General features: G+C 39.6%; 1 protein-coding gene across 2 annotated transcripts in view; it reads left to right on the forward strand.

The window, feature by feature from the left end:
• The window catches only part of Ku80 (X-ray repair cross-complementing protein 5 Ku80), a 122,179-nt gene that overhangs the window by 20,719 nt on the left and 78,697 nt on the right, over positions 1–22,763 (forward strand). For both annotated transcript variants that reach the window (XM_089089793.1, XM_089089791.1), the window contains exon 2: positions 7,191–7,303. The gene's annotated coding sequence lies outside the window, so the exon portion shown is untranslated. The remainder of the gene's footprint in view (positions 1–7,190; positions 7,304–22,763) is intronic.

Consider the following 22,763-nt stretch of genomic DNA (forward strand, 5'->3'; position numbering starts at 1 on the left):
TGCTGATGAATTTAAAAAGAACCATTCATTGGTTTGTAAAATATCAGCAGTAATAATAATTATTATGAGAGATTCTTATTTCTGTTCTATTTTTTTTAATGTTATTTGTTAATCACACATATGATCATGCTACAAACACTTATTTTAATATGCCCTAGGAAGGTGACGATCAGAGCAGCTCACTAAGAAAACAGAATTTGTTGGACAAACCCTGTTTTCAATTTTTCTCAGAATCTGATCTGGTCTGTTGCTCCTTGCTGCCGTCATTTTGCTTATATTACTGTATATAGAAATAAACAAAAGCTTGCTTCCTTATCTTGCTTCTCCTTCTTCATTTGGTGTTTTCAGCTTGGATGTACAGAAGCAAATGGGGAAATCTTTTGGCTCTGTTGGGTGATGACATGTTACTCTTTCGTTGGGCTCACAAAAACCCAGCTCTCTGCAGCTGGTGAAACCACAGCTTACTTCCTGAATGGCTGTGAAGCAATTCATGTTCTAAGGATGTAACCAAATGCTCTGGTGGTATTTTGTTTGTATTAAAAATATTATTTGCCTTAAAGCAACTTCCTGAATTAGAAGCTGCTTTCAGCACCTCAGTTGACCATCTGCACTCTCCTTGTCAAATCATTGTTGAATTCATTTCTCTGTATTCCCCAGTTAGTCATGCATGTTTGTTTTGTAAATTCTCCTCAATTCATTTTAACTCATTCTTTTTCTGACTAGATAATTTTTTTTTCCTGAAGAACCAGAAGTTTTCTAAAAAAGATATCTGCATCATAAGCAACATCAGTGTAGCATTCCGCTTAATTCCCGTTTAATGCTTGTGCTTTATTCCCTGTTGTGACTATACCACACTTGTGTTTACTTAATGCTTGTGCTGTGCTTAGATGTTGCTTTTCTTTTTAGGTAGCCTGGGTCAATAGATCTTTACACTAGAAAATATTACATGGTGTCAGAAGTGGGATCCCATGGATGTACTACAGCCATCAATCAACTGGGAAGCCAGCTCACTAGCAGAAGAATGGGACCGTTTCCAAGAGCACACCCAACTGATGTTCGCAGGCCCACTGGCAGGCAAAACAGAGAAAGTTCTCTGTGCCTACCTACTTATACCTACCTACTTATACCTACCTGGAGCGAAAGGACGAGAAATATTCAACACCTTCACCATTGCAGACGAGAAACGGAACAAAATCGAACGATACCTTGAGAAATTTAAGGCGTATGCATCACCACAGAAGAACACAGTTTTTGCAAACCATGCTACTTCTGTGGTGGAACATACTCTCCCTCCCATGTCTGCCCAGCAAAGGGCAAGCCATGCTCCATCTGCAAAAAGCTCAAACATTTCGCACGAGTTTGTCAAAGTAAGACAGTAAATGCAGTCGAAGAAGACATTGTCAAAGCGGACTCCAGTGATGAAACCATATTCCTTTACTCCATCAACCAAAGCAAAAACAAAGACGAAGCAGTGATACCTTTGATCATCAACAATCAGTTCCCTGTCCAGTCTAAAATCGACACAGGGGCCCAGGTCAATATCATTCCAAGGAAGTACTTTGACCTCATCACCCCAAAGCCCACCATGAAACCCACAAGCCAGCACCTCACCAGCTACTGTGGAGCAAAGATCCCTGTAACTTGGGTCTGTGAATTATCATGCAGCTACAAAGATAACCTCAGCAGCAGGCAACAATTTTTTGTTGTAGAAACTTCAGATGCCCCCATCATAGGCTACCGTTCAAGCCTTGATTTGGACCTGATTAAGCTGGTACTGAACGTCAACTCAACATCTTCAAGAGTACCATTCCTGAGGGAAAAGCACAAAGAAGTGTTTAAAGGAATCGGAAAACTCAAAGGAGAATGCAACATATACCTGAAAGACAATACCACTCCAACTGTCTACCCAGCAAGACGAGTACCCGCGGCCATGCAGAATAAACTCAAGCAAGAACTCAGTCGCCTAGAAGACCTAAGGATTATTGAAAAGGTCACTACCCCAACAGAGTGGGTCAATTCGATGTTTTTGGTTGAGAAGAAGGACGGGTCCATAAGACTGTGCATAGAGTCCGTTAACCTAAACAAGTCCATCAAACGGCTCCACTATCCCATTCTTATTCTAAATGACGTCACCTCCAACCTATAAAGAGATAAAATATTCACAAAACTTGAAGCCCGTTCCGGTTACTGGTTAGTTCCGCTCTCCGAAGATTCGCCTTACCTCACGACATTCTGCACAATATATGGAAGATATCGTTTCAAGCGAATGCCATTCGGAATCATCTCAGCGCAAGATGAGTTTCAGAGGAGGATGGAAGATGCCCTTGAAGGCCTAAAGGGTTTCTTCATCATCATTGATGACATGATCGTATATGGTGCCACGCAAGAAGAGCACGATGAACGCCTAACAGCGATACTCGAACGTGCCCTAGCTAAGGGTATCCGTTTCAATGAAGATAAGGGCGAGTTTTCGGCCTCCAGTGTCAGCTACTTCGGACACATAGTCAGCTCCACGGGGATGCGGCCAGATCTCAATAAGGTTCGCGCCATTAACAACTCGCCAAACCCATCATGCCGATAATAACTGCTAACCCTCTTTGGGATTATCAACCATCTCGCCAAATCCATCCCAAGCCTACCGACAAAAAACAAGCCACTCCATGACCTGACCAAAGCAAACCCATTCATCTGGTCAGAGGAACACACCCAAACACTCGAGGACCTGATACGCTCTATAGTGTTGAACACCCCGTTCTTCAACCATCAGAGCAAGAACGTCGAACTCATAGTTGACGCCTCCAGCGACCGTTGTAGCAAATCCCATTCACAAAGTCCCACCACGAGTGCAGCGACTAATGCTTCAGCTCCAGCCTTACGACCTGAGTCTGAGGTTTCGACCAGGATCCGAAATCCCCGTCGCTGACGCTATGTCACGCCTCCATCTTAGCAATACAGATTCAAAACTGGAAGAATATCTGGATATCTATGTACACCACGTAGTACGGAACCTTCCAGCCAGTGACCAGAAGCTTGAGCTGATACGGACGGAAACAACGCAGGATGAAACCTTGAGCACCCTAGTCAAAACAATTCAAGAGGGCTGGCCGAGTACTAGAAAAGAGTGCCCAACCAATATCCTAACCTACTGGAACGTCCAACACGAGCTGTCTTACACAAAAGGCATACTTCTCAAGGGAGACAAATTGATCATTCCCAAGAACCTACAGTTAGCCACACTCCAGCCGCTACATGCAGCCCACCTTGGAACCGAGAAAACCAAACAGCGAGCAAGGATGTTAGTGTACTGGCCAGGCCTCAGCGCAGACATCGAACAGTACATAGCAAAATGCCAAACATGCTCCAAGCACATGCTGAACAACTCGAAGGAGCCAATGATCAACCACAGTATAGAAACGCTCCCTTGGCAAATGATCGCTACAGATCTGTTCGAATGGAATGGCTCCAGCTTCCTAGCAACTGTCGATTATCACAGCCGTTTCTTCGAAGTCGACAGACTTACGACGACATCGTCTAACGCGGATATAACGCGACTGAAGGCCCACTTCGCCCGGCATGGCATACCATCACAGCTAATGTCTGACAATGGCCCTCATGTTGGGGTTCCACCCCCGTTTCTTTTCCTTTCAGCTAAATGACCTGTTTTTGTTTTCTTAATTACATTTGCTTATAGTAAAATTTCAAAAGACAGGTTAAATTCCCGTTACTAAGCGATAGTGGTTTTGCAATAGGGAAGCTTTGAACCAAGTTCTATTTTTTTACTTCCTGGTTTGGGAGTCATTGAAAGATAAATCTAAGAGTTAGAATTGGGTTTGAATGGGGATGTAGCTGATTGGCTGGGCCAAGCGGAGGTCCACCCATATGAACAGTGGTGTGTAAAATATTATTATTTTTTAGTCTATGTTTTGACCCCGTTTGGGGAAGGAGTCTACGTTTTGACCCCGTTTGGGGAAAGAGTCTGCGTTTTGACCCCGTTTGGGGAAGGATATTTCTGTTGTTATATGTGACCCTTTTTGAAGAATACAAGTAAGGTATTTTCTACAAACTGTGTACTATTTTCCGTAACCCAGGCAGGGTAGGAATAGAACTACGAGGTACCGTCATTATTATATGGACAGGGAGGTTTGTTACCTCCAAGGAGAGAATTTAAAGATTTTCTAGCTGTAACCCAAGGCGGGTACATTTGGCTTTAGAAAGTGGCCATTTGACCACTCGATCGCATTACCATACCCTGGGACAGGGTATACTGTAAATAGGGTAGTACCAAACCTGATATTTGCAGAACCGGTGTGGTAGACACGGGCATAGCATTATAATTTGGGGCCGGGGCTTTCCCCTCCAATAAGTGGTGACACCTGTATATTACCACGCCAGTGACGTTGTGGCCTACCAGTATAACACTGGTGGCAAAACACCACAAACAGTGGTGCCAGCGGTAGCTAGCACTGCGAACACCTCAGTTCACTTCCAGGGAATTCATCAATTTTGCCAAAGCCTGGGGTATTTCACTGAGCACATCTAGCCCCGGGTACCCCAAGTCCAATGGACTCGCTGAGAAAGCTATGCAGATTATAAAAAACATCATGACCAAGGCAACGGAAAACGGAGAAGACCCCTTTCTGGGTCTATTAGAATACCGGAATACACCAGTTGATGATTTTGCATCTCCTGCTCAACTCCTTATGTCTCGCCAACTAAGATCCATCCTACCATGCACCACACATCACCTAAAGAAGAAGGTCGTCCCGACCAAACAGTTCACTCAGCAAAGAACTGAAATGCAGAAACGCCAGAAAACTTACCACGACAAATCAGCCAAGGCTTTAAATCAGCTCAACCCCGGCGACGCGATCCATATTCAGAAAATGGCCGACGGACTATGGAAACAGGCCGTTGTGGTTTCTCATGCAAAACAGCCGCGATCGTACCGGGTGCAGACAAACGAAGGTACGATTCTGCACAGGAACCGCAAGTACCAATAAGCCCGGCCACATCGAAGTCTGAAAGGAACGAGTTTGGTTTGCGAAGGACTTGATGCTGCCATTGTGCCAGATGTGACTGCCAAATCACCACCCTCACTGTTACAGGCAGACCAGTTCATGTCCCCGTTGCCGATCCAGGATCGGAATCAAATCCTTAGCCCCTGCCAGAGCGCTACCGTGGTGCTGCCCCTAGAATCAAGCGCGACACCAACGACAGCATGCACGAGATACGGCCGACTTGTAAGAAAACCCCTGAAACTGAACCTGTAAAGATTGATTTTAAAAGTAGAACTGTAAATAGAGACATTATGAGAGGAAGAAGAAGTGAACTAGTTAGTAAATATGTAAGAAGTGAGCCTAGCACCTTCTTACGCATACCTATCTGAAGGTATATATTACAGTTGTGATTACAAAAGTAGACCTGTGATAGAGACAGTATGAGAGGAAGAAGAAGTGAACTAGTTAGTAAACATTTATGAAGCAAGCATAGCGCTTTCTTACATATATCTTTCCGAAGGTACTTTTTACACAGTGTAAGCCCGCTCACAGTAGATGAGCGGGAGTGAGTGTGGAGTGTTGGTGTAAGAGGAAATGCAGGCAGCTTAAATGACGAAAGAAGGAAGATGTAGCATTCCGCTTAATTCCCGCTTAATGCTTGTGCTTAATTCCCTGTTGTGCCTATACCACACTTGTGCTTACTTAATGCTTGTGCTGTGCTTAGATGTTGCTTTTCTTTTTAGGTAGCCTGGGTCAATAAATCTTTACACTAGAAAATATTACAATCAGCATAAACCTTCTATGACTAGAAACAGGAAAATTACTTAACTTATTCTTCACCAGTCAACTCTTAACCCTTTTTCTTTCTCATGAGTTTGTGTATAAAAAAAAATACAGCTACTTTTATTGTGAATATTTTCAGGCTGCTGGGAAGTCACCTTTCTTGTAGTTCAGGTATTGCAAAATTGTATATATCCAATAATTACCCATTCTTTACCCTGCAAAATATGCAGCTGGCAAGGCAGCTTCAAACAACTTTCCTTCATTAACACATCATAGTTATTCTAAAAAAACATTAACTACTCCATCTCCAGTACAAAGAGAACATACTATCTAGGTCCCCTATCAGGTCTAGACTGTCAGGTCCCCTATAACGTTATTGTTATCTACCAAAGCTACCACATACTTCGTGTTTCCCTTGATTAAGCAATTATCCAACAGGTGCATCACTAAGTTTTCCATCAAGGCCTATAACACCCCAAGAAGGCTTATTTGTCACAAAATTTTGCCAAATAATTCCAACAGAAGAACAAATTGTGTATTTCTACTTTTAAAAAGCCAATTTTCTGATTAATGAGTGCATATAAAAGTACTGGGACACTCTTACCACTGTTATTCATGCTGCAGACAACAGCTATTATGCTACAAAAATTGACCAATGCAGGGGAAACTGAAAAAAGTGTTGATTGTTGTTAATGAAACCTTTTGTGACTTCATACAGAAATAACAAATTGTATCACAAATTCTGCTCAATTTTGTAGGGTGCCTACCAGAAAATGAAGGCACATTTTGATTTGGTGATGTTGTCTATCTATTAAAATATTATCTTCCCTTGATTACAGTTAAATTTTATCTACTATGGCCAAACCTAAGCCTATAAAAGCTACTTCTCATAGTGCAGCCTTTTTTACAATCTGGTAGAATTGATAGACAACAACTGAAGTTGGCCAAATTAAAAATTAAATAAAGCTCTCTTTGAATCCTACAATTATTTACTAGCGATTTTTGAAGTATCTGCAGAAGTGTTTGCACTCTATTTCTTTTGCATTCCAAATTGTAATTTTCCTAGAATAGACATTTTGAGCAAAAAACTGTATTTCCAACCATTTTTTTTTCAGTTTAGAGTGAATGTAGATTGCTTGTGGTGCTTTTGTCTGCAGTTGAACTTGAACACTATTCCTTGATATTGATTTTTTCATGATTGATTTTTAGTTGTTTATTGATTACTCCATCAGTGTTGTAATTCCACATTTATGAAGAGTAATTCCAATTTAAATTGGAAAATTTATTTCAAAAAGTTTCTGGCGCTTTTGTTTTCTCTGAGTAAAATCATCTTTACCCCTCTCCACTAAGAATTTGGATGTGGGTACACATGCTAATGATATTATAGTTATCACTATATTTTACTTTTAGGCTCTCTGGTTCACTTTACTTTGACCAATCCATCAATCATATTTGCAAATCGAAAAGACATTCGTCTTATTGATGTGAATAAACCAAAGCATAATTCATCTGTACTGGTTAAGGTAAGCTACAGCACATACCTTTCAACTATTCTATTAACAGTTTTGGACTCGTTCTCCACATAAGACTTGGAAGCAAAACAAGAATTTTTTTTTATATATATGCATGCTTCTTCTGCATAGATATGCAGAAGAAGATGAAATCAAATATGTAACGTTTTCTAATGTACAGATTTTGTTCTAATTAATTCCAAAAAACTTTCTTAACAAGACGTTTATAATTAAGTATAATTTTTTAGTTACTGCTAAAAAATTGACCTACTCAAATTAACATACCATACACAAACAATATAGGTCTAATTGGATCTTTGGTTATAAAAGCAAAACAATCTAAACGAATGAATGAGAACGAGTTGAAATTAATATAATTACCAGCTGTAAATTAGATATACAGAAAGACAGTTTGAAATATTGTAATAATGTTAATATTTAGAAGTGTGTTAACTAGAACCCGGCGCCGTGCCGACGAGGGAAGACTGGTGGCGGCGAGGCCAAAACAGTGCGCCATTGTCGTTAAGATGTCGGTAGTACGATCAATTTTGACCACAAATACTAATGTTTTCATCAGTCTTTCTCTGTAGAAATCTTAAATTTACAACAGATTCGAGCCTATTCATGAGTTCAAAAATTCGCAAGTTGCTGACTGGAAACTGATATTCTTCGTTATTCATCAAGAGAAGTAGAAATCTGGTAGAAATTAAATGGCAGTGGCGTTTCTGAACCCTTGCATAATACGAGTAGTTGAAGTATCTATTAGCTATGTATTCTTAACATAAATAATTATCAAAATTATAGTTTTTTGTTTCATCGAGCATTACTGCATACAAAACTTCAAATACCGTATCACAAACTTCGTCAGTTATCTTGGTAAAAACTTTGAATGTAACTTTGAACTTAAAAGTTTAATTTTTTCATAATTCCCTTAGCCTATATCTGTTTTGTCACCTTTAAAACAGTTGAAATGGGCAACTTTGATATTTCTCTAACTTAACCCGTGCCACAACTTTCCATATAAACCCTATATGTCCCCAGGGTACAACTTACAACCCTTGCCCTGAGGGGTGGGGGGATTTGTTATCCTCAAAGACATAATTTCCAGACTCTTTCAGACAGATCTTTCAGAAAACATATGTTTTCTAGGAATTTGAATCCAAGAAATTGACTTTTTTTTGTTTTTAGTAAACCTTAGTACACATGCTTTCAGAAAATATAAGATAGATCCATGTGTGTTTGCGAATTCGTATTGAATTTGTATGCGAATTCGTATATTTTTAAACTGTCGTGCTAGAGGGGTTCTGGCAAAAACCATGTAGTTTTATAAAAATACATTTGTAGTGCTGTCAACATCTTTAAATTTTTAAAGAATTTCAACGATAGAGATTATTTCATCTATTTCTTAATTAGCACTTTTAATGCTATATAATAGAAATCTCAAAACAAAAATAAAAAAGCAGTATCATTCAGCCAAGAGGGGGCTTGTGTCCCCTCCCCCCCCCCCCTTATGGGTGCCCAGGCCAGGCGAGTAGCTTCGACACAAAAGGTTAACTGAATTGAAACGCAACCGTGATCTTTCTCTACCTTTAAGAGGGCTGGTGAGATTATTTCATCTATTTCTTAATTAGCACTTTTAATGCTATATAATAGAAATCTCAAAACAAAAATAAAAAAGCAGTATCATTCAGCCAAGAGGGGGCTTGTGCCCTCTCCTGCTCTCCCCCTTATGGGCACCCATACCAGGCAAGTAGCTTCGACACAAAAGGTTAACTGAATTGGAAGCATACATTTTTAGGGGGGAGGTACTCACATTCGTGTTAATCTTCGTAAGAAACGCAACCGTAAACACGCAACCGTGATCTTTCTCTACCTTAAGACGGCTGGTGCCCTCTCCTGCCCCCCCCCCTAATAGGCGCCCATGCCAGGCGAGTAGCTTCGACACAAAAGGTTAACTGAATTGGAGGCATACGTTTTAGGGGGAGGGGTACTCACATTCGTGTTAATCTTCGTAAGAAACGCAACCGTAAACACGCAACCGTGATCTTTCTCTACCTTAAGAAGGCTGGTGCCCTCTCCTGCCCCCCCCCCATATGGGCGCCCATGCCAGGCGATTAGGTTCGACACAAAAGGTTATATGAATTGGAAGCATTTTTAGGGGGGGGGGGGTGCTCAAATTCGTTTGACCCGTCAGACGAAACGCTCACTTAAACAAGCAAACGTTCTATGTCTGTAACTTAAAATCATCATTAATTAGCACTTTTAATGCTATATAATAGAAATCCCAAAACAAAAATATAAAAAAGGCAGTATCATTCAGCCCTGAGGGGGCTGGTGCCCCCTCCTGCCCCCCCCCCCTTAAGGGCGCCCATGCCAGGCGAGTAGCTTCGACACAAAAGGTTAACTGAATTGGAAGCATACATTTTTAGGGGGGAGGGTGCTCACATTCGTGTTAATCTGCGTAAAAAACGCAACCGTAAACACGCAACCGTGATCTTTCTCTACCTTAAGAGGGCTGGTGCCCTCTCATGCCCCCCTCCCCCTCTTATGGGTGCCCATGCCAGGCGAGTAGCTTCGACACAAAAGGTTAACTGAATTGGAATAATACATTTTTAGGGGGGGCGGGTTCGCACAGATGTTTGACCCTTCGGAAGAAACGCAACTGTAAACATGCAACCGTGATCTGTCTCTACCTTAAGAGGGCTGGTGCCCTATCCTGCCCCCCTCCCCCTCTTATGGGCGCCCAAACCAGGTGAGTAGCTTTGACACAAAAGGTTAACTGAATTGGAAGAATACATTTTTAGGGGGGGGGGGGGGTGCTAACCTTCGTTGTAATATTCATAAGAAACGCAACCCTAAAAATGCAACCCTGATCTGTCTCTACCTTAAGAGGGCTGGTGCCCTCTCCTGTCCCCCCCCCCTTATGGGCGCCTATGCCAGGCGAGTAGCTTCGACACAAAAGTTTAACTGAATTGGAAGCTTACATTTTTAGTGGGGGGGGGGGATGCTCACTTTAGTGTTAATTTTCGTAAGAAACAGAACCGTAAACACGCAACCGTGATCTTTCTCTACCTTAAAATCTTTAAATTTTAAAGAATTTCAATGATAGAGATTATTTCATCTATTTCTTAATTAGCACTTTTAATGCTATATAATAGAAATCTCAAAACAAAAATAAAAAAGCAGTATCATTCAGCCAAGAGGGGGCTTGTGCCCTCTCCTGCTCTCCCCCCCTATGGGCACCCATACCAGGCAACTAACTTCGACACAAAAGGTTAACTGAATTGGAAGCATAAATTTTTAGCGGGGGGTGCTCACATTCGTGTTAATCTTCATAAGAAACTCAACCGTAAACACGCAACCGTGATCTTTCTCGACCTTAAGTGGGCTGGTGCCCTCTCCTGCCCCCCCCCCTAATTGGCGCCCATGCCCGGCGAGTAGCTTCGACACAAAAGGTTAACTGAATTGGAAGCATACATTTTAAGGGGGGAGGTACTCACATTCGTGTTAATCTTCGTAAGAAACGCAACCGTAAAAACGCAACCGTGATCTTTCTCTGCCTTAAGACCCGTGGCGGCGGGGCCAAAACAGCGCGCGGCCGCCCTGCCGCCGGTAAGATGTTGGCGGTGCGATCAATGTTGACCACCAACATTAATGTTTTCATCAATCTTTCTCAAATCACAGCTTAAATTTACAACAGATTCGAGTCTATTCATGAGTTCAAAAATTCACAAGTCGCTGACTGGAAACTGGTATTCTTCGTTATTCATCAAGAGAAGTAGAAATCTGGTAGAAATTAAATGGCAGTGGCGTTTCTGAACCCTTGCATAATACGAGTAGTTGAAGTATCTATTACCTATTTATTCTTAACATAAATAATTATCAAAATTAGTAGTTTTTTTCATCGAGCATTACTGCATACAAAACTTCAAATGCCGTATCAAAAAATTCGTCAGTTATCTGGGTAAAAATTTTGAATGTAACATTGAACTTAAAAGCTTAATTTTTTCATAATGCCCTTAGCCTATATCTGTTTTGTCACCTTTAAAACAGTCGAAATGAGCGACTTTGATATTTCTCTACCTTAACCCGTGCCACAAGTTTCCATAAAAATCCTATATGTCCCCAGGGCACAACTTACAACCCTTGCCCTGAGGGCTGGGGGGATTTGTTATCCTCAAAGACATAATTTCCAGACCTTTCCGACAGACCTTTCAGAAAAAATCTTTTTTCTAGGAATTTGAATCCTAGAAATCGACTTTTTTTGTTATTAGTAAACTTTAGTACACGTGCTTTCAGAAAATATAAGATAGATCCATGTGTGTTTGCGAATTCGTATATTTTTAAACTGTCGTGCTAGAGGGATTCTGGCAAAAACCATGTAGTTTTATAAAAATACATTTGTAGTGCTGTCAACATCTTTAAATTTTTAAACAATTTCAATGATAGAGATTATTTCATCTATTTCTTAATTAGCACTTTTAATGCTATATAATAGAAATCTCAAAACTAAAATATTAAAAAAGGCGGTATCATTCAGCCAGGAGACGACTGGCGCCCTCTCCTGCCCCCCTCCCTTATGGACGCCCATGCCAGGCGAGTAGCTTTGACACAAAAGGCTACTGAATTAGAAGCATACATTTTTAGTGGGGGGGGGGTTTCTCACATTTGTGTTACTCTTCAGAAGAAACGCAACCGTAAACATGCAACCGTGATCCTTCTCTACCTTGCTAAATATCTAAGATATCTAATGTGTATATCTAATTTTTTCCTTAAAGAAAAAATGTAGATGGTGGTAATGGCGGTAAAGAATTTCGCGTAGGAATTCGAGCAAATTCCCCCGTATTAAAATACTCTCCAAATTCTGCTAGGACTGGGTTGATGACGGCAAGGAATAAAAGAGCAGTTAGTTTCGTCCCTTGGGGGTAGTCTTAGGTTAGTTCTGACCACTCAGAGCAGGTATGTTCGGCAAACAAAGAATAAACTAATTACCGTGAAATTTGGACGTAGGCCAACGAGTCAGCCTGCAACTCAGACTTCGGCCGTTTTAAACCAACTCAACTCTTAACTCATTTTTACTCCAAGTTTCCACAATCAACAAATCACCCTTCAATCAGACAGATTGAAAATCTTTGCAAGATTCCGGTCTGAACAATGTGTAAAATGCTTAACTTCATGCTAAAAGGTTACGGGGAGAAGGGTGGTGGATCGAAGGGGCCATGGGCTAGGTTTTTAACTCTAATCATAGTGCCTTAATTCTCCTTCATGATTTTAATCTTAGCAAGATGCAGCACGCTCACCTTTTTACAACTAAAATATTTTTGGAGGGATTGGACCATTTGAATATCGTGGGAACATTGCCTTTGCACAGAGTAGTTTATTCTCCCCTCCCAAATCGCCAAGAATCTCTTCATCTTTCATATCACGTCGACGATATCGTAACAGGTTTAGTATCTAAGACTTTTTAACACTTTAAAATGTTCAGTAGACCACAAGTAATTCCATATTTTAAAAATATTGCTATTTCGACTGATTCGAACTACATCATCATCATTAAGTTTCTTCTTTTTCACAATCTATTCATCGGAATATTGTTTAAGAAAATGTCGAGTGTATTGTTACTGTGACGAACTTCAAGAGGACTATGATTGGACAGGGATCAATGAAGACGTTGATTATAAATCAAAGTGATTTTATCTAAAGCTTGAATAAAAACAGCACTATTTTGTAGCAACGTCATCACATCTCTTTGAACGCAATAGAACAGCGTATGCACAGAGACTAAAAACAATGATTGCAGGTAAAATATACTTGTACGGGTTATTTTGACGTCTTTGAATCTCGTCTAGAGTCAAAAGATCTGCTTGTAATATATTCAATGGGAAAAAGGCGTTAGTTTTTCGATAATGACTACCGCGAACTCTACCGATTTCGATAAAGAGTGTCGCTGGGTTAATTCTGTAAATACTCTCTTGCCAAATTCGTTTTAACTCGAGCAAGTGTGGTGGGGGAACTTAAACTCCCCACTTCACCCATATTTTCAAACTCCCCACTTCGCCCATATTTTTTTAACACAATTCAAAACTTGAGCCGTTTCGAACGTAAACGCAGTTTGAAGAGTCCGCTACCCTTTTGCAAACTAATAGGTAATGAACTGTTATTAAGACGCTTTCATTTGATACCTTTAAATTATCACTACACTTGGCGTACTAGTATTTTCCTAAAACGATTTAAAAACTTCTTTTGATATTTCTTCATATTTCCTTAAAGAATTTAAAATATGTTTATTCCCAATGAGACTTTTTGGAAAGTTTGATGACTTTAAAAATTTATACAAATGGCTATCAAATGATTCAAGTCTTTTACGATTTGCAATAAAATCGGATATTAAATCAATAAATTTGTAATTCTTGCCGTGGATTATAGCTTCATTCTTTTTGTTACCAATTTAAATATGTTCATTTTCAGTGAGATAAGTCAAAAGTCTTTTACTTTGATCACAATAGGATTGAGGCAATAGGTCTACAACACTTGATAAACATTTAGATAAATCTTCTTCCTGCTTTGGCGGTGGTGGTGCTGCTGACGGGGAATTTGGAGGTTCATCAATGACATTTACTTTGAGCGGTCTTTCACGGTAGGGTGCATGCTTGTCGACACGTCGAAGGGCATTTTGAACCAAAATTAATTTTTCATCATCGGCAGTTGTCTCATTATTAATGAATTTATCAATATTGTTTATTATTTTCTAATTATTCTTTTTGCGAAAGAGCGAGCTCTATTGGCGTCAATTTGTAGGGCCGAGTCAAACTCAAAACGAGCAAAAATTAACATAGAACTGAAAACAAAATATATTTTAAATGTTTTAATTTTCTTACTTTGATAAATAAAGAACTACTAAGACTTTAAAGAATAAATATCAGTGTATGTAAATTAAACAAACAATCCACGGTCATTTGCTTTTTTTTTCTCAGTAAATTGCAAATTATGTTCTGGTTTTCAGAAAGCAATGGGGGTTATAAGCTCTGCTCATGTGAAGCTTTGCTCTTTTTCAGCTTGAGCCCCCTCCTAACTACAGAGGGGAATCATTCAATTGGAAGTCGGAAGCTCTAGTGTCCTTTTTAAGAGTCAATGGTGATCGGAGGGCAATTAGCCCCCCGCACCCTTTTTTCCCAGATGCATCCGATAAAAATTTTGAGATAGTCATTTTGTTAAAATAGTTCAAACACCAGACAACAAAAACTTCGGGTCAATAAAAACCCTCAGAGCCTGGGGGTAAGTGTCTTAAGTTAAACTGCGAGGGCATGTATGGTTTTCATGTAAGGGGTGGTCTTATAAGCCTCAGAGGTGGTTCATTTGTTTTAAAATTGTAAGTTCTAGTAACCTTTTTTAAGATTCAAAATTGATAGAACGACAACTACTCCTCCCCCACACCATCTTTTCGCCAAATACATCCAATAAAAATTTTGACAGCCAATTTGTTTGAAGCAGTACAACAATCAGATAATAACACTTCAGGGTCAACATAACCCCACCCAGAGTTCGGGGGAAGGGTTGTAACTCATGCCATGGGGGTAAACATGGTTCTTATGGAAGGGGTGTTCATATAAGCTTCAGAAGGGGCTCATTTGATTGGAAATTGAAATATTTAGCTCGCTTTTTAAGAATAAAAAAAGATGGGAGGGTAACTAGCCCCCCCACCTTTTCCCCCAAACACACCCAATAAAAATTCTGAAATAGCCACTTTGTTAAACATAGTTCAAATATAACATAAAAAACTCCTGGGTTGATAAAACCCCCCAGAGCCTAGGGGCAAGCGTTTTAAATTATGCCCAGGGGGCATCTAAGGTTTTTGTATAAAAGGTGGGCGTATAAGCTTCTGAGGTGGCTCATTTGATTGGAAATTGAAAGTTCTAGTTATCTTTTTAAGAGTCAAAAGTGATCGGAGGGCATCTACCTTCCTCCCCCTCTTTTCCCCAAATGCATTCAATAAAAATTTTGAAATGGCCAGTTTGTTTGAAATAGTCCAACCATTAGATAAAAAAACTTCTGGGTCAACATACCTCCCCCCCCCCCAAAGAGCCCAGGGGAAGGGTTGTAACTTATTCCCCGTGGGCATATAAGGTTTTTATGCAAGAGGTAAAATTTCGAGGGGACTCAAATGACTGAAAATTGAAAAGTCTAGTTCCCTTTTTAAGAGTCAAAAGTGACACGAAGGTAATTATCCCCCCCCCACCAACCCTCTTTTCCCCAATACGTCTGATCGAATTTTTTAGATAATCATTTTTTCCAAAATAGACCAAAGGTCATATAATAAAAACTCCGGGATTTACACAACCCATCAGAGCCTGGGGGGCAAGTGTTGTAAATTATGCCCCGGGGGCATATAGTTTTTATGGAAGGGATGGTCGTACTAACTTACAGAGGGGGCTGTTGGAAATGGAAAGGTCTGGTTCCCTTTTTAAGAGTCAAAAGAGTTCTAGTTCCCTTTTTAAGAGTCAAAACGGACCAAAGGACAACTAGTCCCCCCCGCTTCTGCCCTCTTTACCCAAAATCAATTCGATCAAATTTTTGAAATGATCATTTTGTTAAAATAAGTCCAAAGATCAATTAAAAAAACTCAAGGGTCAACACAAACCCCCAGAGCCCGGGGAAAGTGTTGTATATTATGTCCTGGGGGCATATATGGCTTTTAAAATAGTTGAAAGATTAGATAATCCTGACCCCTACCCCCACTTAAAAAAAAACTTGTCAACGATATTTTATTCCAAATCTTAAGGGAGCTAACCCCTTGCCCTCCCTGTATTGTTTTGCTTATATAAGTATCATTTGTACCTGAATTTTCCAAATGTTGTTTTACAGGGATGTCACCACTATTTACACTATACCTTAAAAGTTGTCACAATTTCCCTTCGTTTGTCAATGGGTCCTTTTCTGCCAATGATTCTCCATCATCTCCATGGCCACGAAGAGCAATGTTCTGTCAACCCAAGAAAACAATTGATTCCATAATTGGCTTCAATCTTGCTCTGTTTTCCTGCACTTGTTGGCTACGTTGTTCCTTTACAAGCCTTGAAATGTTTGTTTCAGGGTTATCATATTTTAGGAGGAAAAGTTTGCATGCGCAGAATGATTCGCGGTGATACCGATTATTTTCATGATACACCAAGTCACCATCTTTTCCAGTTAGCTTGGCAAAAGTCACGAGTGGCTTTTTTACCAGCTTTTCCAATTGATTGGAACCTCCAACCCCTCGAACGTTTAACAAAACACTTTACTGAATTTACACTTTTTACACTTTACTGAATTCGCAAATTCGAATTTACACTTTACTGAATTTGCACTTTACTGAAAATAATATAAATGCTTCTACTTTTATGACTTTAATAAATCAAATAATATTAACATAGTATATGTATATTAAACTGACAATGCACATTCATTTGTATTTTTTCAGTAAACTGCAAATTTTGTTCTGGCCTTGGGAAGGCATAGGGGTTTTGCGCCCAACTTATGTTAATTTATGCTCGTTTTGAGTTTGACTCGGTTATTTATTGTAATTTCTGTTCGTTTTGGGTTTCATTTATTTATCGATGCTGATTTGTGGTAGTTTCACGGCTGGTAGATTATTTGATTTTATTTTTGCTCATTTTTTTTAAATGGAGTTCTTTACTTTTTTTGAAAAACTTGTTTTGTGAAAAAGTTTTTTTTAATTAATTTCTGTTCGTTTTATATTGACATAGTCTATTCAGGGAAAAAGAAAATGATACTTAAAATCTTTTTGTTTTTTAAGACTTTATAGTTTGGCCTGCTATTTATATGCTGGAGGAACATTTTCAGCAATTTTTAACAACATACACCCTTTTATAAATCTGGACACACACAGTACTGCTTAATTTAGTTTCATACCATGGAAAACTTGATACCATTCGCAAAAAATCTGTTTACTTTCTTTGATAGCTTAGATACACTTACGCTATTTTGATTTTGTTAAATTTTAAGAGCAGAAATAACCCCGAAAATTTGAACATAACACCCTCAGTCGTTTTTGGGATACTGCTGAGATGCCGTATTGGGAATTATTATTATCACAGTGGGTTTTGATTTAATCTTAAAGCAACATTTAGTTTTTAAACATAATGGGCAAATGGGAGGGTAGGCGTGGTAGGGTGGGAGTGGAAAGGGGATTAGTTGCCTTCCAATCACTTTCGACAATTAAAAAGGCATCAACCCTTTTTATTTTCAATCGAATGAGCCTTTTTCGAAGCTCCCACGACAACTCCTTTGATACGAAGTGCACTGGTCTACACAACAACAACAACAACAAAATATCACTAATCACTTTCAACTATTAAAAAGGGTAGCTACTAGCCCTTTTAATTTCAAATCGAATGAGCCCTTTTTCAAGTTTCTACGACAAAGATTTCAATAAAAACCTTATATGCCCCTAGGCAAAACTTATAACCCTTGCCCTGAGGGATTTGGGGGAGTGTCCTCCTCAAAAACATATTTTTTATCTGGAAATCAACTACGCTGAACGAAATGGCTATCTCAAAATTTTTATTGGATTGGTTTGGGGGAACAATGGGCGTTGGACGGGGGAGGCTATTTGCCCTCCAATCACTTTCGACTGTTAAAAAGGGCACTAGCCATTTGAATTTCCAATCGAATGAGCTTTTTTTGAAGTTTCTACGACAATGCCTTCTATAAAAAGCTTGATTGCCCCAGGGCATAACTTAAAACCCTTGCCCTGAGGGATGTGGGGGAGTATCCTCCTCAAAAACATATTTCCCATCTGGATATCAACTACACTGAACAAAATGACTATCTCAAAATTTTTATTGGATGTGTTTGGGGGAATGATGGGCGATGGAGGGGCTAGTTGCCCTCCAATCACTTTCGACTATTAAAAAGGGCACTAACCCTTTGAATTTCCTATCGAATGAGCCTTTTTTGAAGTTTTTACGACAACTCCTACTATAAAAACCTTATATACCCCCAGGGCATAGCTTATAATCCTTGCCCTGAGGGTTGTGGGGGAGTTTCCTCCTCAAAAACATATTTCTATCTGGAAATCTACTACGCTAAACAAAATTGCTTTCTTGAATTTTTGATTGGATTTTTTGGGGGAATGATGGACGTAAGGGGGGGGGGCTAGTTGCCCTTTAATAGCTTTCATCTATTAAAAAGGGCACTAGCCCTTTGCATTTCCAATCGAATTAGCTTTTTTTGACGTTTCTACGACAACACCTTCTTTAAAAGCCTGATTTGTCCCCAGGGTATATCTTAAAACCCTTGCCCTGAGGGCTGTGGGGGAGTGTCCTCCTCAAAAACATTTTTATTATCTTAAAATCAAATATGCTGAACAAAATGGTTACCTCAAAGCCTTTTTTAAAGATATAAAACATATTTTATATCTGTGGGGGAGACTGTGGGGGAGTATCCTCCTCAAAAACATATTTTCTATCTGGAAATCAACTACGCTGAACAAAATGGCTTTCTCAAAATTTGGATTGGATGTGTTTGGGGGAATGATGGGCGTAGAGGCGGGCTAGTTGTCCTCCAATCACTTTCGACTATTAAAAAGGGCACTAGCCCTTTGAATTTCCAATCGAATGAGCCTTTTTTAAAGTTTCTACGACAACGCCTTCTATAAAAACCATATATGCCCCAGGGTATTATTTAAAACCCTTGCCTTGGGGGTTGTAGGGGTGTGGCCTCCTCAAAACATATTTTATATCTGTGGGGGAGGCTGTGGGGGAGTATCCTCCAAAAAAACATATTTTCTATCTGGAAATCAACTACGCTGAACAAAATGGCTTTCTCAAAATTAGGATTGGATATGTTTGGAGGAATGATGGGCGTAGAGGCGGGCTAGTTGTCCTCCAATCACTTTCGACTATTAAAAAGGGCACTAGCTCTTTGAATTTCCAATCGAATGAGCCTTTTTTAAAGTTTCTACGACAACGCCTTATATAAAAACCATATATGCCCCAGGGTATTATTTAAAACCCTTGCCTGGGGGGTTGTAGGGGTGTGGCCTCCTCAAAACAGATTTTATATCTGTGGGGGAGACTATGGGGGAGTATCCTCCTCAAAAACATATTTTCTATCTGGAAATCAACTACGCTGAACAAAATGGCTATCTCAAAATTTTGATTGGATGTGTTTGGGGGAATGATGGGCGTGGAGGCGGGCTAGTTGCCCTCCAATCACTTTCAACTATTAAAAAGGGCACTAGACCTTTGAATTTCCAATCGAATGATTCTGTTTTGAAGTTTCTACGACAACGCTTTCTATAAACACCTTATATACCCCCAGGGCATAATTTAAGACCCTTGCCCTGAGGGTTGTTGGTGAGTGTCCTCCTCAAAAACGTATTTTCTATCTGGAAATCAACTACGCTGAACAGAATGACTATCTCAAAATTTTATTGGATGTATTTGGGGGAATAATGGGCATGGGGGGGGGGGCTAGTTGCCCTCCAATCACTTTCGGCTATTAAAAAGGGCACTAGCCACTCCAATTTCCAATTCAAAGAACCCTTTTCGAAGTTTCTAAGCCGACTCCGTTGATACGACGTGCTCGGGTATGGAGAAAAAAAAAAAAAAAACATTGTGCCCACATCGTTGTTTACTTAGGCAGCGTTATCGTGCTGCCTATGATTGGAAGAAACCGAAGACGACGGTAACGGCAACGTTCTTATGTTCCAAAGACACAATCGCGATGAAATTTCCTACGTCGCCGCACTTGCCAGCAAGTCATTGTGTATTCCTGCGACTAGTGTGACCGCAGAAAGACAATTTTTGGTGGTAGGCCTGATAGTTACTATAATAGTGACTTAGAAAAGAAATGGCCTAAGTCCACACAGAGTGGATAAGTTGATTTTCATTCACGATAACTGTAGCCACATCCCGCAGTTCTAATATACTTCTGAAGTTTGCCTGAAGGAGTTTTTTTTCGACGCACTAATATTCAAAGATAAATGATGAATTTTGATACGGTATTCGAAGTTTTGTATGCAGTAATTTTCGACCAATAAAAATAATTCTAATTTTGATTATTAATTCTGTTAGAAAAACATAGCTCTTAGATATTTCAACTATTCTGCAAGGATTCTGAAATACCACAGCCATTTCGTTTTTCCCAGATATGTAATTCTCTTGATGAGTAATGAAGAAGACCAGCGTCCAGGTAGCGACTCTGCAAAGTTTCTACCTCATGAATAGGCAGAATATCTTGAGTATAATAGTAAGAGTACTCATGCAAATAGTGTACTAGAGTGAAGAAAGTACAGTGGAGTAAAGTAGTATGCAATAAGTACAGTACTAAAGTCAAGACAGTAAAGTAAAGTACTATTAGTCCAGGAAGGGAAAGGTTTGACTGGAAAAAATTGCAAGAGAAAAGATTCTTTGACTACCCAACTAAAAAAAATGTGCTGATTCCATATGCAAAGTTGGCTCATCTATCTGTTTCATAAATTTGTTTTTGTTTAGGTTAAGGTTTATTTTGAGGGGTGATTTTTGTGTTTCCAATATAGGTGTACAACAACAAAATTGATGTCTAGAATAGTGTCATAGGTCACGGTGATTATGAAAATCACTTTTATTTGAACGTAAATTTAAAACTTAAGTTGTTTTTAGGTTGAGGTTGATTTTAAGAAGGTGAAATTCGTGCTTCCATGTAAAGACGTAAAAAAAGAAAATTTACGTCTAGACTAGGGTATTAGATCAAGGTGATTATGAAAATCACCTATATGATATGGACGTAAAGATAAAAATTAGGTTTTTTGAAGGTTGGGGTTCGTTTTGAGGAGGTGGATTCGCTTTTACATATAAAGGCGTACAGCAACAAAATTGATATCTAGAATAAAGTACTAGATCACAGTGATTATTAAAATAACTTTATTTGAACGTAAAATTAGAACTTCAGTTAAATATTCCATTAGTGTTAAATCACGCTTAATCTTAAAGAAACCAGTCTAAGTATAAAATATCTACCTGCATCCCACTATCCATATATTTTCTCCAGGCATTTTTAGCGACAAGTAGCTGGCTTTCTGATGATCTTTTCTTGAGAAATCCAAACTCTGCAGGTGAAATGAGGCTTCTTTCGAGTAGTTGCCCTCCAATAACTTTCAACTATTAAAAAGGGTACTAGCCCTTTGAATTTCCAGTCGAATGAGCTTTTATTGAAGTTTCTAAGACAACGCCTTGTTTAAAAACCTTATATACCCCCAGGGGATAACGTAAAACGCTTGCCCTGAGGGATGTGGGGGAGTACAAGTGCATTGCATATTTGACGCAGGCGGTTATTGCAGCCACAGTTGTGAAACTGCAAGAAGATAGTTGAGGGCAGCTGGGAGTTCACCAAAAATAGGACAATATAGTCCATTATGAATTACCCAACCAAACTGGGTAGGGTCAAGATTACATCCCAGGGTTTTCCATGATCTAACTTGCAAATATAAACCTGAAATGAGTGGAAGCTGCAAGCATCATTGGTGGGAGAGAGAACTTTAGACTCAACATACAAAGCAGATGTTGTAACTTTCTTGATGAATTTGAGATGACACAACTGATTGAGGTTTAAATTGAGCCTGGGTGCCTTATATAAAAGCATGATTGCTTTCTCCTCAGCATTTTGCTGCACCAATCTCATTCTTGGCGGATAGTGGGTCCATAAAAACTTTAGCAGATTTATAAAACTTTTTTTTTTTTATCAGAAGCTGTAGTCCCGCTGACTTCCCAGCGCCATAAATACGTGAAGTTGAGTCGCTCCCAAGGAAGGCGAGGACATTCAGGATTGTAACACATATACGGGATCCAAGCTTAAGTTTCGTTGCATTTATATCCCAAATTCTGTTTTTTGAGATTCTAGCTCAAGGCTCAGAGTAAAATTAGATCACTTGGCTACCTGTCTGTGCGTGATAACACAGGAGTATAAGCAGATCTATGTCGTCTCCAACCAGGCCAGTAGGCATAAAAAAGTAAACCGAACTGCATTTAGAATAATGATAAGAACAGTGTCACCTTCTGCCTGGTATACCTGACGCCCACCTTTGGACAGGTACTCACTGGTCATGGTTAGGATTGCTTGCTTATTCTTGAAGTAGCTTAGGAAAACTTCTGTCTTTTTAGAACAGACCATATACCTGTTTAAATTTATATGCAGGTACGATCGTGTACCCTTTCCACCTCAAATGGGTGACGTCTTTCATTGAAGGTGCTTGGTTGTATCTCGTCAAAAACCCCTGACCGTCCCATGCAACGTCGTATTTCCGTGCAACGCTTGATCAACCTACTTCTAGCAGCTATACCATCATAAGCTCAGTTTGTTCCCAGAGATTCGCTGCAGCAGCGACCTCACCACCAGGAACTCATATGCTTGTCACTGAAATCTTTGATGAAGTCTTCAGCTTTTGGCTGCTGCTCTGCAACTAGATGCCACATCACATTGGTGAGGGCAGGCT

Source organism: Artemia sp. Qi Xiang Cuo, chromosome 5 (assembly GCF_049724085.1).
Source record: "Artemia sp. Qi Xiang Cuo chromosome 5, ASM4972408v1, whole genome shotgun sequence".
In the NCBI taxonomy this organism is placed as follows: Eukaryota; Metazoa; Arthropoda; class Branchiopoda; order Anostraca; family Artemiidae; genus Artemia; species Artemia sp. Qi Xiang Cuo.